The 16033-nt window shown below is 44.4% G+C and overlaps 1 protein-coding gene across 11 annotated transcripts in view; it reads left to right on the forward strand.

Moving 5' to 3' along the window:
• TIAM2 (TIAM Rac1 associated GEF 2) overlaps positions 1 to 16033 on the forward strand; it is a 224380-nt gene that overhangs the window by 18856 nt on the left and 189491 nt on the right. For 6 of the 11 annotated variants that reach the window (XM_073894128.1, XM_073894127.1, XM_025866369.2 and 3 more), the window contains exons 1-2: positions 14906 to 15062; positions 15135 to 15197. The exons of 2 other annotated variants lie outside the window; for them this stretch is intronic. The gene's annotated coding sequence lies outside the window, so the exon portion shown is untranslated. Of the gene's footprint in view, positions 1 to 14905; positions 15063 to 15134; positions 15198 to 16033 lie in introns of those variants that run through there. 3 more of the 11 variants (XM_073894130.1, XM_073894129.1, XM_073894138.1) reach the window with 2 other exon arrangements.

The raw sequence follows: 16033 nt of genomic DNA on the forward strand, positions 1-16033 counted from the left end.
ATGAAACTTCGGGACCGGTAACTGTTTAGTCTGTGCTTGATGTTTTGAATTAGAAGCTCTCTCCCTTGGACTTGACCTCATGCTGCTGTCTTCCTGAGTCTCTCCGTTCATTCAAATGAACTGAATTGAGATTGTGTGGCTTCTCAGATTTTTCTTATCATATTAAGATAAATGGGTATGAAATATTGATTTTTGAACAGCAGAGTTACTTGAGCCACTCGTAGTACTGAACCGTGAAATGGCTTGTCCCAGGGCATACTTCCTTCAGTCATATTGACCTGTTTTTCTCCTCAGAGGTGTGTCTGACAGTGTCCTTGTGACTAGTATATAAACATGCACTAAGCATAATTTTAGTTCCTCTGGGATTGTCTTCAGTTTTTATACCTTATCTGGCTCTCAGAAATCCATTTAATTACAGCTATTTTAATATTTGTCCAGGTCACTAAAACCAGTGAACTCTCCATGGGGAGACAGTGAACTTTTGATGGGCATACCAGTCAAAATGGAATTCTTCTGCAAACACACACTTCTTCAGGATTATTCGTACAAATGCGTAGAGAAGTTGGCAGCCTTTTGATACTTTTGGAGGGATTCTGGTGGGTACCAAATGGTGCATAGCTACTGTCTGCTTGAGAAATGTTAAGAGGCTCAGTTTTTCTGAATGTGTGTTTTGGCTTTTTGAGATAGCTTCTATGCAGGAAGAACCTTCTTTTAAAACCACATGTAGACTCTGGACTTTCTCCAAGAGAAGTATTATAAATATATCAAAGCTGATACTGTGCTGAATTTCTTTATAGAAAGAAAAAAAGGAGTGGTTAATAAAATGTAGTGTTTGAGTAGAGCTCAAATTTAGAGAGTATCTTCCGTTCTGGCCAGTTTATTACGAACCTTTTATGACAAAGTCCTGATTCCCTCTTCCCCCTCCCTCCTGTTCTGTTCTGTTCCATTTTATACTGTCGATCTCTTCACATTTCTCATCCTTTTTTTTTTTTTTTTTTTGCTGTGAGAGTTTACTGAGAAATAAATGGAGTTCACGGAGTATGAAGAGAAAGACAATGCTTACATATTTTGTTTTATCCTCTTGAGCTTTTGACTGAAGGTAGTTTTGCAAAAAACCCTATTTTTTCTACCTCTGTGCTGAGGGGGTGGGTGGGGTTGTTAAAAGCAAAAGCAAACCCACCAACTAAGCTCTTTAAGTCATGATTCTGTCATACATGATGATATTTCATAGAATTAGCCACAGGACAATTTGTGATGCTATCACAGAAATACATAATATATCTAACCCACCCCACCTTAAAATCTTACTCTGCACCGTTTGGAGCCCCTGAACTATTCAAATCTTTTAAAAATACCAGGAGAGACCTTGGGTCATGCCTCACTTTAGAGAACAGGTGAGAGAAATGACTTGCCCACCGCCCCTCCCAGGGAAGTGTGGGCATCAGGCTGTGGTTCCTGAGTTTCCTCCCTCCTTTCTTGCTCTTCACCCCTTGCTGGGCTGGCGGCCCCCAGCTTCCTCAGCCCTAATGAGAAGGCTCTCGTGGCACGTGTAGTGCAGGTGGGGCTTGGACGCAGCAGCTAGTTTAGATCACCTGTGTCACAGAAGGCGTGCCTGCTGCAGGTAAGCTGGCGAGTGTAAACTACCTCTCTGCCTGTTACGTGATTGTCGTTCCATAAATCCCCACATTCAGAGTCTGGCATAGAATTTGGTCTCTTTTGCTTTGAAATTTTGCTTTAAAGAACTGCACTTTGGAAATGACATGCTGCTGTGAAAGGTTGAGGGGATCCAGGGAGGAGGGGAAAGGCAGGGTTACTGACTCACCGAGTCTCCCTTGTGTATCAGGCACCGTGCTAGTCCTCTCACATGGCTCTTAAAATGAATGCTCCGCTTCACGACGTGAAAAGGATTTTGGGAATCCATATTGTAGCTGAGGGTATTGTGAGGCATACAGTTGGGACTGGATCCCAGTTTGTCTGACTTCCTATCCTTCCTCCAGGTTCGTTCTTGAGAGGGGGCAGGGTGGAGAGCATGTGTGTGTGTTTTACAAACCAGATGGAATCCTGAAGAGCGGCTCAGCTCTGACAGCTATTTAAATTATCTGTGACACCGCATCCCGCCATCAGAATGGGTGATGGATTGTTGACAGCTCTCATCGGAAGAGGCTGAAGCCCTGGTTGGTGGAGCGGCGCTCACAGTCTTTCAGAAGTGTGAAGCGTGATCGAAACTTGGATTCTAATCGTTACTGCGAGACTAGAAAACATTTAAGATACAGTTAGGCGGGCTTTTTTTTTTTTTTTTTTAAAACAACGTAGGTGGAGCAGATCATTATTCTGTTTCCTTGGAAAAAAAAAATGCGGGATCTTTTCCACATACCAGAGTTCAGAAAATGTGTTTTGATTTATCTCATGCTATTCATATTCATTTTCCGTGTGTATTGACTTTTGCCCTTGAAAATCTATTTCTTCATCCCTTGTCTCCCTTCATGGGCGTAGGTTTCATCTCTCTAGCTGGATGTATACTTTTTTTTTTTTTTTTTGAGAGAGAGAGAGAGAGCCAGCGCGCGAGAGAGAACAGGCACTTGTGTGCTTCCTGAGAGAAGGGGGAGGGTGTAGAGAGGCAGAGGAAGAGAGAGAATGACCTGAGCTGAAATCAAGAGTCGGAAGCTCAATGTACTGAGCCACCCTGGTGCCCCTGGTGTGTATACTTTTTAAGGTCGCTGAGCTTATCTCTTATTTATTGTCCTTCCTCAATTACTCAGGACAAAGTTTAACTCAGGCATCAAGTAAATGCTTATTAAGTCATTTTCATTGTTTTTCAAATGACTAGTTTGAATTATTATGCCAAATAGTTTTTGAGCTTTATCTCTTCAAGTTTTATTTAGTGAGTTTTGTACAGTTCGCCCTAGTGGTTTTTTTTTTTTTTTTTCCTGTGATAACGTGACAGAGTCCTCTTGCTGAGTTTTAATGCCATCCGGTTATGACTGATTCATGGACTCTTATCAGGAGACAGAGGTGACTGTGAAACTCTTCTCCGCCATTTGTATAAATGGAGGATGATTTTGAGTAGGGTGGTTTTTTTGTTCTTCCATCTTCGGATTTTGGTCATTTTGGAGTATACACTACACCCTCTGTAGTTTCTCGTCAGTTTATCTTCCGTGATTCATTTACTTGCCCAGTTTCTTTTATCTGACAGTTTTCCTCTTTAAAGCTAAGAAAGAGAGAGACCTTTCCTCGGCAGGGCCAGAGTGGTAGAGGGAATTCCAGGAAGTATTCCGTTTACCTTCTCTGTCCTTCTCGAAGTTTTCTCTCCCTATCAGAGAAGAATCTCCTCGTGGCTCCAGCAACCGGACATGCCTGTGTGGAGTTTGGGGTCGGAGGGAGTTGCCCACTGAAAGGCTGGAAGGTAGATTGGAACAGAGCTTGGAAGATCTTACCGGTGTGGTTGAGGGTGTTTGGGCACAACGTCACCTGCCACTGGGGAGGTGTGGGAGGGTGGCACTGACAGGAGCGGGGTGCGTGCTGGAGCCGCGGGTGCGAGCAGGCCATTGCAGGAGGGACCTGCACCCGAAGGACGGGAGAGGGGGTGGAGAACCGCCCAGACCGGGTGGCTGGCTGCCTGTGGGCCGCGCGTAGGGAAGAGTAGAACAGAACACTGGCTGCGCAAGCCTGGGTGCCCCTGTTACAGACATGGCGGCGGTGGAGATTCAGAGCGAGGCAAGGAGAATTTGGATCCGGGCCTCCTGATGTCTGAGGTGTCAGCAGTCTCCGTGAGAAATGTCCCACAAGCAGTTAGAAGTCTGGAGCCCCACAGAGAGGTCTTGGCTGGGTATGTAGGTTTGGATTCCGCCCCTAGCAATGATGACCAAAACCCTGCGAAGGGCTGGTCTTGTCTGAGAAGAGCAAGTGAGGAGGGGAGAAAGGGCCCGGGGCCCACAACCTTGTTGTCTGCTTAATTTCTGGGGGTAAAATGAGACTAGCAAATAGAGGAAGGGAGTTTGCCTCTTGAATCCACAGAGCAGGGGGGAGGTGAGGGTGAGTTTGTAAATGTTGTTCATCAGCCTGTCAGACTGGTAAGAATTTAAGAAGGGAGAGTATCTCCTACTGGCAGGAATGCTGGGAAAAGGCAGTCTCCCAGCAGTGCTGGTGGGAGTAGTCACCGCCGGAAGAGTTCTGGCAGAGTCTGTTACAATTTAAAATGCACATAGCCTTTGACCCAGGGGTTCCTCTCCTGGCACTTTATCCCATAGAAATAAAAGCAGCTGTATGTAACTTGTTTGTACAAGAATATTTATTGCAGCATTGTTTGTAGTGGCCAAGAACTGGAAAGTAAGTGGGTGCTTTCAGCAGGGGAATAGCTGGGTAGAACGTGGCAGGGCCATGCTTTGGATTTCCGTCCCTCCTGACCTGGAAGGGTTCCCGCGAGAAATGAAGAGGCCAAGAACCATGTATAATATGATCTCGTTTTTGTGGACTCTAAGATCCTAAAAGGCAGTCTTGTATGTATGGTTCACAGTGCTTGGAAGGAGGGAGGTTAGCACTATGGGAGGAGGTGGGTGGGAGATAAATAGTAAAAAGACTGCCGCAAAATGGAAAAGGACTTGTATGTAGATGTCCGTATAGACAGATGGCGGAAGGGTGTTACGGGTGAGTGTCTCAGGGTGTGGAGATGTAGCTGAGTTTTTACTTTTTTTTTTTTTTTTTTCCCCTCATGACTTTTCTGTGTTGGTTGCAAATCAGGGAGCAGAGGCCATTGGATTTAGAGTTTAGAAATCATCGGAAACCCTTCCAAGAGCATTTGGGAATGGAAGCCCCATTTGTCATGGTCAGGAATAGCGGCAGAGTACAGATAATTGAAAAGTAAGGAAAGAAGTAAAGTAAAAGAAAGTAAAGAAGAGATTTTGAAGGAGTTATCTTTGGCAGCAAAAGAGAGAACAGAAAGGCACAGGGCAGAGGCAAGGCTTGATGCAGGGTTAAAAAGGCAAGTGGGAAGCGTGCGAAGGAGATGGGTGCGTTGGAGGTGGAGAGGCTGAGCTGTAGATGCCCTGGGGTGGGGGTGGAATGGACGTGGGGCTCATCCAGGTCTGGAGCCCCCAGGGCGTGGCCTGGGAGGTGAGAGCCTCCTGTCTTCTGAGATGGGCATGTGGGCCATTGAAGAGACAGAAAGATTTTGAGGTTTGGACAGAAGTTGAGGGAATGTGCTTTTATAAAATAATATGGGAGGCAAGATTATAGGCTGACTGTTACGGGCTTTAGGGTGGCAGGAGCTACTTGGGTAAGTGCAACACGTTTGGAACAGCCTCTGTGTAGATGATGGAGAATTGAGAACACGTCAGGAAAAAGTAGGAAGCAGCAGAGGTTCAAGTTAGAGAACTGGAAGGCCTAGTGGCCCCTTCTACGATTCAGTGACACTTGAAGGCAAACTGCAGGGGGACTGGCTAGTCCAGGAGTGGGGGGTGGAAAGATGGGACCCTCAGAATTGACTTCCAGCGGGGACGAATACCGTTTATCCAAGGAAAGGAAGGGGGCAGGAGGCTTTGGATGGGTAATGACATCATTGTGGAACTGACAGAGGGAGATGGGCAGGTCGGAGGGCCCCTCAGAAAGGGACTGAGGGGGTGAGGACCATTGAGGGACATGGACGGGCAGATGGAGTGGAGTCCAGAGGGTTGCCACCCCTTGGGGGTCTGAGGTCTTGGGGGTAGAGCAGTGGCTTGTTGGATCATTGTTTGATACATATTTTCTGTCCTAGAACATTAGTGACTTCCTTTTGTCCAAATTCAGCTGAACTTTAAGCCCTCTCTTTAGGATTTCTCATGAAGTCGTTGCTTTGGCTTAGTTGGTTTAGCCACTACCCCTCAAAAACAACCCCCCCCCCACGCATCTTACGTGGTTTGTCTGTAGACCTGTATGTCCACATCGGTAGCCACAAGCCACGTGTGCCTGTTGAGCACTTGAAATGTGGCCAGTGGCACTAAAGGGTGCTGGAAGTGCAAAACACATGCTGGGTTCTGAAGACTTGGAGTGAAAAAAACTAATGTAAACTACCTTATGAATAACTGTTTATATGGGGAAATAATAACTTGGATATTAAAATTAATCTCACCTGTTTCTTTTTACCTTTTTATTTTTTAAAAAAAGATTTTATTTATTAGAGCAAGCATGAGAAGGGTGAGGGGCAGAGGGAGAAGCAGGCTCTTCACTGAGCAGGGAGCCCAGCGTGGGGCTTGCCGTCGGGACCCTGGGATCCTGACCTGAGCTGAAGGCAGACGTTTAACTGACCGAGCCACCCAGGCACCTCTCTTTTTACCTTCTAAATGTAGTTACTAGAAAATTTAAATTACGTGGCTCCCATTTTATTTCAGTTGGGTAGCACTGCTCTAGACCTTTGGTGCACTTTCTCTCTGCCGGATGCCTTCCCAGTGCCTATCCACGTAGTCATATCTTATCCATGCTGCAAGGGCAACATTAGTCTCTCTTCCCCGGTCCTTGACACTGACTGTCTTGTCTCTCATCACTTATTCCTAGCTCCTGTTGGGAAAGTCGCCGAGTTTCTGGTTTGTATTTGTATTTGAAATCCGCTTGCCTCCATTTCTTATCCCCCTTACCAGAATCTAAGCTTGGCTTTGCCTTTCCTAGATTGTAATCCCCTTGAAAGCAGGACTGATTAGGGTGTAATTCTGTCTCCGCTTCTGGGACATCTTTAGTACTGGGCTGTGTCCCTAAGAGGAGCTCTGAAGTTTTTGAGTGAATAAATCATGTATTTGCATCTCCACTGCTCTTTTAACTTTAAGTTCCAAATTAGTACTATAATGCTACCTGTATTTTTATTTATTTATTTTTTTATTTCTTAGACATCACTGAATTTTAGGGCAAGGGTAGTATTTGAAATTGGACAGGCCTGGCCTCGAATCTAGAAAGATCATTTTTTGCTTTGTGACCTTGGGCCCGTTATTTGATCCTTTGCACCTTAACGTCCTTGTTCGTAATTGAGATGCTGATACTTCTCAAGGTTGCCTTGAGGAAAAGCCCTGGTACTGTGCTCAGTAAACGTTCACTAATTGCCAGGTCCCTTTAGAACTGGGAAAGTTTGTTTGGAATGTCGAGACTGGATGGAAGCCGGTGGTGAATTTACGTGGAACTCTTTCTCCTCTTGACTGCTCGAAAACTCATTGGTGGTCCCATGCATTTTGGCCCTTGGTTACATTCTGATGGCATTTTTGTTTGGTTGCTTTGTGATCATTCTAAACAGCGTTTCCGTCTCTGCTAGAAGAGTCCTTGAAGAAACACATGTTCCTGGCATCCCTATTAGTAGGCAATTAATAAGTATCTGCTGACTGAATAATGAGAGCTGTAAGGGAGAACATGTGCCCAGAGGACATTTTTAAGAAAAATTAAGTTCTTATCAAGGATTCGTTGAATGAATGGTAAAGTGAGAAATGAATTAAGTGAAATTAAAAATTAGGTGAATGAAAATAAATGAAATGAATGATGAAATGGAAGTTGTTCATGGGGAGAAGGTTGAAAATGGTGGGGATGGACCGCCACGGAGGTTCCAGTGGGACCCCAGAGGTCCCTTTTCTCCCCAAACACATTTTTCTGTGATACATTGGAAAGAACATGAGACTGATAACTGGTTGACCTGACTGCTTGCCCATGGCCTGCTGGACAGGTGTGGGATCTTGGGGAATTCACCTAACCTCTTTGAGCCTCTGCTTTGTCATTTGCAGAGCAAGGGGGACAGATCAGAACAGGCAGCAAGGTGGTGGCACATGGCCTGGGAGTCAGGTTGGCTTCTCCATGCTGGCCTTCCCACTTCCCAGCTCTGCAGCCATTCCTGTGTTCCCCAACTTCTTTGACACTTTTCAAGAGTGAGGGTGAAAGGGTGTCTCCTGCTCCTGACAGAGGAGCTCCTAAATCAGCTGCGGACCAGTGGGTGATTGAACATTTGTTGATACGAAGAATGAGAGGCTGTCAGGAGAACTTTCGGGAAAAAAAAAAAAAAATTTTTTTTTAAAGATTTTATTTATTCATTTGAAAGAGAGACAGAGCTCAAGCAGGGGGAGAGGGAGAGGGAGAAGCAAACTCCCCGCTGAGCTGGGAGCCTGACGTGGGGCTCGGTCCCAGGACCTGGAGATGGTGACTTGAGCCGAAGGCAGATGCTTAACCATCTAAGCCACCCCAGGTGCCCTGAAAATATTTTTATTGTAAAATCAGGTATTTTGAGGGATAATTTATGTACCATAAATATCTTCTTTTAACTTAATTTTTTTTTTTTTTTTTTTTTTTAAGAGAGAGAGAAAGGGAGAGAGGAAGCCAGGGGTGGGGTGGAGTTGGGGGGAGGGAGAGAGAGAATCGGAAGCAGGCTCCAAACCCAGCACAGAGCCTGATGTCGGGCTCGATGTCACCATCCTGAGAGCATGACCTGAGCCAAAATCAAGAGTCAGACACTTGACTGAGCCAACCAGGTGCCCCTGATTTCATTTTAAACTGAAACTCTGTGCCCATTAGATGAAAATGCCCCATTCCTTTCCCCCAGCCCCTGGCAGCCCCACCCTTCTACTTTCTATCTCTGAATCTGATGGCTCTAGCTACCTCTTTTAAGCAGAATCATAGTTTTTGTCCTTCTGTGACTTGTTCCTTTCACTTAATGTCCTCAAGACTCATCTGTGGTGTATAGCACGGGTCAGAATTTTCTTCCTTTTTAGGGCTGGATAATATTCTGTTGTATGGATGTACCACATCTTGTGTATCCATACACAGACACTTGGATTTTTCCACCCTTTGGCTATTGTGAACAATGCTGCTGTGAACACGAGTGCACATAGGTCTTTGAGATACTGCTTTTAGTTCTTCTGGGTATATGCTTAGAAGGGAAATTGCCGCATCATATGGTAATTGTTTTTAAATTTTTGAGGAACAGCCATATTGTTTTCCACAATGGCTGCGCCATTTTACATTCCCACCAGCAGTGCACAGGGGTCCCAATTTCTTTACAACCTCACCAACACTTGTTCTTTTTTTTAAATAGTAGCTATTCTCATAGGTGTGAAGTGGTAGTATAACCAGGTTTAGATAATAAGAATTTATGGAATCTAAGGAGTGTCATTTGATATCATCCATTTAGTTAATCTCATTTAAATAGATAATGAAACATTTCCTGCTAGGTTAAGTGACTTGACCACCATATATATCTTGTCATGGAACTTGTCCTGGTCAAAGGTTAGGACTGAAATTCAAGTCTCTCCACTGTCATTGTTGCCTGAACGATGCAGTCTGGTCATTCACTTATTCCCCTATCTAACACATAACACCCATCAGTGCTGTGTGAGGTGCAGGAGTTGACAACCGTGGTTCAGCTGAAGACCCATCCCTCACCACCCATCCCTGGCAGCTGTCATTTTAACGACCAGTTAGTAAAATCTGCAGAATCATGCTTGGTAACTTTTGCTTTTACTTTCCTCGCCTATTGTATTATCAGTCTAGAGGAGCTTATGAAAATGACCTCCCTAGTCTTGTTTTATTTTTTTTTTAATTCTACCATTTATTTTTATTTTTTTAATTTAAATTCGATTTAGTTAACATGTAGTGTATTATTAGTTTCAGAGGTCGAAGTCAGTGATTCATCAGTCTTACATAACACCCAGTGCTCATCACGTCGTGTGCCCTCCTTCATGCCTATCACCCTGTTACCCCAGCCCCCGACTCACCTCCCCTGCAGCAACCTTAGTTTAATTCCTGTGGTTAAGAGTCTCTTATGGTTTGTCTCCCTCTCTGTTTTTATCTCAGCATAGCTCTCAAAACTTCAAAATTTTCTACAAAATCATTTGAGAAGAAAATGAGATAAAGGGGAAAGGGGCAGAGATGGTGAGCTCTCTAGCAGCAGTTGTAGAAAGCTGACCATATTTACACATTGTTGGGCTTGCTGTGCAGACACGGGTGCCCGTCTTGTTCTCGAAGAGCTCCTTGACATCATCTCTGACTCATTTAATGCTAATGAGAGACTCATCAACGACTGGGACGCCTGAGTTGTGTTAGTACAGCTCCCACCTTGGAGGGAGCGTTGCTTGGGCCATTGCAGAAGCCATACGATGTCTGTTGTCAAATCCCTTGAGTTACGAGAGGGTAAAGCTTACTCAAGTCAAGAGTATGGTTACTGCTTAAATATAGGCTCTCGTTAGAGAACGTTACAACTGATGATGGTGTTGAGTAAAGTGTTACCAGGCTTGCTTGTGTCATGTCCTGGGTTTGGTTTTGGCTTTGCAGCTAGGGATGTGTATAAAGCGAATGCGTTTTCATACCCGTCTTAGGTTTCCTCATTTCTGGCTTCTGTTTTGATGAGGTGGTTTTTCAAACTAGGGCACCAAGAGAGAAGGAGGAACCCAGTTCCGTTCTGTTTTTTTCCTGGCAAATGGATTTTACTTCCTCTTGAAATCTGTAATCCTTTCCTCTTTGTTCAGATGTCTGAATTTGACTTGGATTTACTTCCAGCTGCTTCAGGAAGTGGACTGTGGAGGAGCCCCGGGGGGAGCCCGGGGGGAGCATCTCAGTGGTAGGGGCTGCCCGTACCCGGCACCTGACTCTTGAAGCCACGTCTCCACCTGAAGTGAAATCTGAGGTGCAAAGTCTGCCAAGATGCAGATTGTTGAGGGGTGGATGTGAGGGCCCTTTTTGATTTGAAGCAGATGAATTTTTACGAGGATTTGCCTTTTAACAGCCAAGAGTCTGTCATTCTGCAGTGAACCTCTGTCCCGTGGGATCTAGTGCAGGTTGGATTTGTACGCTTTTGTGCATCCTGTTGCTCTTGCAGCCCTGAGCTGTTGTGGGCAGCCGTCTCAGTGAATGGCCTTAGGTGGCCAGGCAACGATGAGGAGATACTGGAAAGTTGCCTAAAGCAGCTGTTACCCATCGTCCCTTGGAGGCCTTCTCTTGGGGGGAAAGTTCTTATTTCTGCACACACTCAGCAATCATGAGACAGCCTGCCATCCTTGGTGGTCGAGCCCCTTGTGGACCCGAATGTTTTTGTGCTTTTGTTCATCGTGCTTAGACATCCTAATCAAACTAGAAGCCTCGATTGCCTGCTCCCGACACCGTTGACCCAGCTGCAGATTGTTGGTTTGGACATAATGTCTCTGGCCCTTGCTTTTCTTCCTCTGAGAAATGAAGAGAAGGAAGAGAGTATTCCAAAACCTGCGTCGTCGTCAGGGACATCCGTCACCTAGTTGACTTTGTAGGAGCCTGCCGACGCCAGGGTGTCCAGCAGGGCCTTCCTCTAGCCATGTCCTTCGACTCTGAACGCTACGGAAGGGATTCCCTCCCAGTCCGCAGACAAGGACGTGGGCTCGTGGAGGTGAGCAAGGTAAGCCCTGCAGCTGGGTTTTGACCTGGTCTGATTCCAAAGCACTTGAGTTTTTGGACTGTACCATGTTGTTACCTGCACCTTCATGGTTCGGGGTAAAGTACTTGTTGCCACTTTCGTAGGACGTAGGACGTAAGTAACTGAAGAACAAAACTGAATTCCGAGAATTCTAAGCAGTCTAGAATAACTGCTTTTCTAACTGTAAGGTTCAAGTACCAATATTTGAACCGGAGATTATAAGAGCTAACAGAAACGAAACATGATGTAATTTTTTTTTTTTTTTAATCTTATAGAATTCGCAGACCACAAGTTTCCTGGAAGAAATTGTGCATTTTTTTCTGAGGATGTCATAACAACTGGGTTTAGGAATTGTCTTCTGGTGGCAGTTGGGCAGGTTATCTTTGATGATTTTAATATTTTTGCTTTATAGGAAGAGCAGGCCCTATTCCTAAATTGTTGTTATATTTAGGTCTTTAAGGGTGGATCTTGTGAGGTTGCTATTATAGTAGCCTGAAACCTATATATAGGGACACTCAAATGTGGTGCAAATCCATGTCTTTAAAAAAAGAAAGCAATTACTGTGTTGGAAAGCCAAGCTATAAAAAGCAAATGAAATCACAGGAGAGCCAAGATAGGATTTCATTTTACTAAGCAAATAGCCCTGACTTTCTTTGTGCTTTTGTGTCTTGCACTGGCCGAGTGCGGAATGCAGAAGTCTCCAAGTTAGGACCGTAGACATTTACAGGTCTCAGCACTTGTCATACATGGATTGAGAGACAGATCTGGAAGAATGAAGTGCTCGGACACTCAGCTTGTACTTCCAGTGTCCTCTTAGTTGTCTAGCATCCCATAGAACCTGTGTGGGTTTTTTTTTTTTTAAAGAAGTTTATTTTTTATTTAATGTGTACTCATGCCCGTCATGATAGTTTTTCATCAAAGTTAAAATCACTTGACTTGAAAATATGTGTCTTTGGCCACCGAAGTCAGACTAGTACCTGCCAGTGTTGCCAGTCCTATTAAAAAATGTATTTTCAATACACATACCCAAATGCTGTGAGCATCTTCCTGCCCCTCTGCCTCTTCCACTGCCCTCCACCCCACCCCCGTTCCCACAGGCCAGAAGCAAGGGAGGAAGGCTTTGGAGCCTTCTGAAAAGTGCTTGGATCTTTCGGTATTGAGTGGCTGGATGCAAGCCCCTTCTGGCAGTTCTGAGAACTCAGAACGTCGAACCTTAATTGGTCTCTATATGTGTCTCAGTAATCCCGTCCTAGAAATGCAAAGGGTTCTTTAACCATTCTTTCTTGCTCAGAGGTGCCTTGTCACCCTGCTGGAGCTCTGATAATGATAGGTTGGATTTCCCTGCGGAAACACAAAACAGCTTCTATCCAGGCATTTCGCTTTGTCTTCTGGAAGTGCTATACATGGCTTTGGCTAGATGCTGGATAAAAAAGGCCTACGAACGAGAGGAATATTTAAGACCCGGGTGAGCTGTCACATCATAAAATGCTAAACAATATTCCCCTCGGGGACATGTTCAGAATTTCACGTGATAAAAATCTTTATTTACTCCTCAGCAAATACAAATGATCTTGGCATCATTTCTGACGTGCTTTCCCCAAGTTCTTCCAAGTTCTCATTAAGAATCATCCTTTTGCAACAGGAGTTGAGAGTTTCTCGCTCCCCCCCACCGCCATCATTGTGGGGGTAGAACGTTTTAATGCTCTGCAGTTACTTTTCTTTGCAAGATTCACTGTGGTTTCCCCTCGTGTTCTATTACAGAACACCAGGTGGGGTTGGCAGTGTTTTTGTAACAAAGAGGCTACACGCTAGAAGTGGATGTATCCAGGCGGGGGCTGGCAGGCTCTGAGGGGCTGACTCATCCATGACTCACATGACAGTCTGTGTGGCCCCTTGGCCCTGGTGCCAGCCTCTGGACGTAGAGAGGCGGTGTCTTGGTTCTCCCATGAGAACTTGAAAGTTGAAATATCTGACTCTGATGCTGGCTTGGTTCAAGTGTGGGCTCACCCTTTGTTAGGGACTCGGTGAGAAGCTCTAGGACGCTCGCACACACTTTTGGCTTTGGCAGCCTGTGTGATTTAGGAGACACTCTTGTGCTGCTGGTTTTACGCACTGGGAAACCCCACGACAGAGCAGTGGGTTGGCAAGAAAAAAAAACTTGATCAAACATCAGTTGCAACAGCACTGATCTTTCTTCTACTTACTTGGAATGCCACCTTTATCGTATTCTAAACCTCTGTGTAACTTGTATCTCTGTCTGGACTTTGAATATTTCTGTTCAGTAGCAAACTATTAAAATTAGTGTAACTTTACAGAATATTTTGCTCCCTGATGGGGCAGATAACTCCCCTGTTATTTTTTTTTTCTCAGAATACTTCCTCTTGGCTACTCTACAAAGTTATTCTTCTAGATGAACCTTAGAATCAGCCTATTACATTGTTCTAAAAACCTATTCGGGATTGCACTGAACATGTAGCAATTTAAGAATTGACCTGTTGATTTGAATCTCCCTACCAAGGAACATAGAATATTGCAGAATTTTTTAGATCTTTTATGCCTTTAGTAAAAGTTTTATAGTTTTTAAATACGAATATTATGCATTGTTATTTGCTTCCTAGTTTTTAAGTAATTTTTGCAGGTGATAAAAAAGGATTTTTCCCCTCAATTTTTAAGTGGTTATCACTAATAGGTAGAAGCTTACTCATTTTGTATATTCGTTATATGGTGCCCTTACTGCACTTGCTTAATATTTCCAATGGATTTGATTGTCTAAGTTGATATCCATTAAAGGAGGAACAATATTCATTCCTCATTTCTTGATTGCTGCATTAGGGTTCCTGAGATGAATCGGTAAGCTTTACAGCTTTTTCTGTATTCAGGAACTGTGTGGAACAAGGATTTGCTGTCCTTTGAAAGTCTCATAGTTTATCACCCATAGAAGCAAGTGGGCTTGAAATGATTTCCATATTCCTTTATGATAACTTTCTTAAATTAGTGCGCTTGAGATGGAGGAAGCCTGATAGGCTGGCGGCTGGTGGGATGAACGATCCAACGTGGGAGGTGAGGCAGGGAAGATGGCTGGGGTGCACAGGTAATGAGGGTGATCCAGGGCTAAGAGGAGAGTGACCTTCCCCCCAACCCCCACTGCCCCTGGTGCAAGAATTTTCTGGAATATCATTTCATGTAAGAGGGAAAACACTTTATGCCTCAACTATTTCCTGGCCAAGCTGTGATGGATCTTAGGGCCTTTCCCCCAGAAAACGAGGGAAGTGGCTTAGGGTGTTAAAGTTAAAACTGAACTTCCTCCTTTTGGTAAACTTGATTTTGAAAGTCTTGTGATGGCTGCTTACGTTTTGTTACCATGACCCGGAGAGCTGGAAGTTGGCAGACAGTGCTCACTAAGGATGTGACCGTGGCTCGCTGTAAGAAGGAATTAGCTGACCATCTCTGCATTTATTCTGCTTCCAAGTCACAAGCCTCCTGGTCACGTTCACCCCACTGCTGAGGGGCCGTCTGCTCAGGCGTTGGCTACCACTGTGTGGAAAGTCCGCCCATCCCTCATGATTGTGGAAGGACCGTGTGTGCTAATTTCCCTCACTTATGTGGAGTAAATCTTGGAAGAAGGCTATTTTTCTATAAGTGTGGACGTTAGATTTTTGGACTGTGTTGTTCACTATAAATACTTTTGGTAAGTGCCCTGCCCTGAGCTTATGGCTCAACAAGGGCGATTTAGATAATGAGATTAAATCTTTCATTTTAGAGAGTCCCTGTGTTTGGATTGAGGTCTCTCATGCCTCTTGTTAGAAGACCTGGGGAATAGTAGGTAAGAAAGTTTCTCGCATGGTAATGATGCCTAATAGCCATAAAGTTTAAAATTTGAGAATGCATTCATGGTTTTGGTAGAATGAGGTCCCATGAGGGTCTTTGTCCTCCCTGAGTATTGTTATTCCTTTGTTATATATGGTTATGAATTTTCATGAAATGCCTTTCATCCATTTTGAGTTTATCTTTGTGTATGGTGTAAGAGAATGGTCCAGTTTCATTCTAATGCATGTGGCTGTCCAATTTTCCCAACACCATTTGTTGAAGAGACTGTTTTCCATTGGATATTCTTTGCTGATTTGTTGAAGATTAGTTGACCGTAGAGTTGAAGGTCCATTTCTGGGGTTTCTTTTCTGTTCCATTGATCTGTGTGTCTGTTTTTGTGCCAACACCATGCTGTCTTGATGATCACAGCTTTGTAATAGAGCTGGAAGTCAGGCATTGTGATGCCCCCAGCTTTGGTTTTCTTTTTCAACAATCCACTGGTGGTTTGGGGTCTTTTCTGGTTCCATACAAATTTTAGGATTAAAATGCCACACAGTTGGTATTCACAGGATGCCTTCTAGTGTATTCAACCCTTTGGTGGTGTACCCAAAATCCCAATATGAAAATGCACTTTCATAAATACCTCTCTCTGCTAATTAAATTAGCTGATGAAAGGTGTGACTTAATTGTCCTGTCAATTGTTGTTGTTGTTCTTTAAAAAGATTTATTTATTTTGAGAGAGAGAGAGAGAGAGTGCATGCACATGTACGGAGTGGGGCTGGATGGGGAGGGGCAGAGGGAGAGGGAGAGAGAGAATCTCAAGCAGTCTCCCCCTGAGCATAGAGGAGCTAA

Source organism: Callorhinus ursinus, unplaced genomic scaffold, assembly GCF_003265705.2.
Source record: "Callorhinus ursinus isolate GAN/ISIS: 27379988/994484 unplaced genomic scaffold, GSC_fseal_2.0 scaffold6, whole genome shotgun sequence".
NCBI lineage: Eukaryota > Metazoa > Chordata > Mammalia > Carnivora > Otariidae > Callorhinus > Callorhinus ursinus.